The sequence below is a fragment of the Nycticebus coucang genome, chromosome X, assembly GCF_027406575.1.
Source record: "Nycticebus coucang isolate mNycCou1 chromosome X, mNycCou1.pri, whole genome shotgun sequence".
Taxonomy (NCBI): Eukaryota; Metazoa; Chordata; class Mammalia; order Primates; family Lorisidae; genus Nycticebus; species Nycticebus coucang.
The window spans coordinates 130,274,051-130,276,884 of record NC_069804.1 but is presented as its reverse complement, the minus strand read 5'-3'; the positions used below and the strand labels follow the sequence as shown (position 1 = coordinate 130,276,884).

Genomic DNA, 2,834 nt, shown 5'->3' with positions numbered 1-2,834 from the left:
GAAGGAAAGAGAGAGAAAAGCACAGAAAACCTATTTAACAAAATAATAGTTGAAAGCTTCTCAAGTATGGGGAGAAATATAAATATTCAGATTCAGAAAGCTTAAATTCCTCAACTAAATTTAACTCAAAAAGATTTTCTTGGAGGCACATTACAATCAAACTTTCAATAGTTCAAAGACAAAAAAAGAATTTTAAAGTCTGAAAAAGAAAAGTGCCAAATCCTATATAAGGTAATCTCCATTAGACTATCAGCAGATTTCTCAGCAGAAATCTTGCAAGCCAAAAGAGAAAGGGATAATATATTCAAAGTGCTGGGTGGAGGAAAAAAAAAAACTGTCTGCCACAAATATTCTATTCAGCAAAGCAACCTTTCCGACATGAATAAATAAATAAATAAATAAATAACTTCCCATACAAAGGCTGAGGAAATCATTACCACTAGACCTGCCTTACAAGTAATGGTTTCTTGCTGACTTATAGCATGAGTCCTCTTCAGTAAAGACACATAAACATAGGATGTTCTTTTCTTCAGCTTTACAACAGCAGCAACAGCAGGAAACACTTGAAGAACAACTTGGAAATTCAGTGGTTGGCTAGTTATTTGGTTACCTCTGCCTTTGCACTGTAAAACAGCCTGGTTTTGATTCCACCATCAGATAGTCTCATGCCACATCTGATACTTGATGAAATGACATTGCAACATGATTGTCATTGACAACTTAAACCTCCCTCTATCACTGATGCATGAAAATCCATAAGGCAAGGCAAGAAGAGTCTGTGGCCAAACAAGAATATTTTGCTTTGACTCACAGAAATCAAGATGCTGAACTAAGAATCAAGAGCAAAGGTAAACTTGACCTTATCTCTTCAGCTTCTCCTGGCTTGGTCATTTGGTTTAGGTAAAAAGAATGTCTCTTCCAAGCCATGAGCATTATATATTCTTCCATCTGTTAACATTCTCTGCCACTTCATTACTCAGCATTTCATAGTTTTCTTTGTAGACATCCTTCAAATCCTTTGTTAAATATGTTCCAAGGTATTTAATTTTCTTTGGTGCTGCTGTGAAGAGTACTATATCTTTGAGTTGCTTCTCACTTGACTGTTGTTTGAATATGTGAAGGCTACTTACTGATATGTGTACATTGATTTTATATCCTGAGAAAAAGGATACTGAATTTTGTCAAATGTTTTTTTCTGCATCTATTGAGTGGATCATATGGGCTTTGTTTTTACTTATGTTTATACAGTGAATTTTGTTTATAGATTTGTAAATCTGGACCAGCCTTGTATCCCTGGGATGGGATGAAGCCAACCTGGTAATGATGTATTACTTTTTGACATGTAGCTGAATTCTGGTTGCTAAGGTTTTTTTTTTTTTTTTTTTTTTTTTTTAGTATTTTTGAATCAATATTCATTAATGATATCTGTCTGAAGTTTTCTTGTTTTGTTATGTCCTTTCCCATTTAATTATCAGGGTGATAGTTGCTTCATAGAAGGATTTGGGAAGGATTATTTCCTTCTCAGTGTTTTGGAATAGATTCTGCAATATAGGTACAATCTCTTCTTTGAAGTTTTTGTGTAATTCTTGTGTGAAATCATCTGACCTGAGACTTTTTTTTTTTAGTTTTTTTGGAAGCTTTTTTATTGTTGTTTCGTTTTCAGTGGTTTTTTGGTCTGTTCAAGAGCTCTATTTCTTCTTGGTTGAGTCTAGGGAGGTACCATGATTCTAGGAATTTGTCCATTTCCTCCACATTTTCAAATTCCTGGGCATAGAGTATTTTCCCCACCATGGGCACTGAGACCAATGATCACCAGCTCCCCAGGTACTAAAAAATGATGCTTCCAAAATCTCTTGATGTTGATTCCGCACAAAGAGCAGTTGAGTTGCCCAACATGTGTCCACTCACAACAGAAGCCCTTTTTTTTTGGCATAGTTTTTTTGTAGTATTCAGTGATGATCTTTTGTATTTCTGGTATCTGCTTTTATTTCCCTTATTTTGTTTCTGATTGAGCTTATTAGACACCTTGCTTTTCTGTTTTTGGTTAATCTGACCAAAAGTTTACCAATTTTATTTATCTTTTCAAAGAACCAACTTTTTGTGTCATTAATTTTCTAAATGGCTTTTTTGTTCTCAGTTCCATTTAGTTGTGATCTGATTTTGGTTATTTCTTTTCTGCTTGGTTTGTGATTGAATAGCTCTTCCTCTTCCAGTTCCTTGAGATGAGTCATTGAATTGTTGACTTGCACTCTTTCTGCTTTCTGAATGTGGGCATTTAGTGTGATAAATTTCCCTATTAGGATTGCTTTTGTGGTATTCCATATATTTTGATAACTTGTGCCTTCATTATAATTTTGTTAAAGGAATCTAATAATTTCCTTCTTTATCTTCTCTTTAACTCAGCTATCTTTCAGCTATAGGCTATTTAGTTTCCATGGCATTGTGACGGAATGATTCTGTTGGTTATTGACTTCCACTTTTATTCTGTTGGTCTGTAAAGATAGAAAGTATAATTCATATATTTTTTAAAATTTGTTGAGTCATGGTTTGTGTTCTAGGATATAATCAATCTTAGAGAATGATCCATGAGCTGATGATAAAGATGTATATTCAGTAGTACTATGGTGAAATGTTCTGGATATATGTTAAGCCCATTTGTACTAGAGTGGTGTTTAAATACATAATTTATTTGTTTAGTTACTGCTTGGAAGATTTGTCCAGTTCTATCAGTGGGGTGTTGAAGTGGCCTGCTATTATGGTGTTGTTAGTTATCATACTGTTCAGACCAAGTAGGGTTGGTTTTATAAATCTGAGAGTGATTATGTAGGGATGCA

The 2,834-nt window shown here is 34.1% G+C and overlaps 1 non-coding gene across 1 annotated transcript; it reads right to left on the bottom strand.

The window, feature by feature from the left end:
* Window positions 1–1,789: 1,789 nt before the first annotated feature.
* LOC128578853 (U11 spliceosomal RNA) lies at window positions 1,790–1,924 on the bottom strand. The gene has a single exon (XR_008377956.1). It is a non-coding gene; the product is annotated as a U11 spliceosomal RNA (small nuclear RNA).
* Window positions 1,925–2,834: the final 910 nt, after the last annotated feature.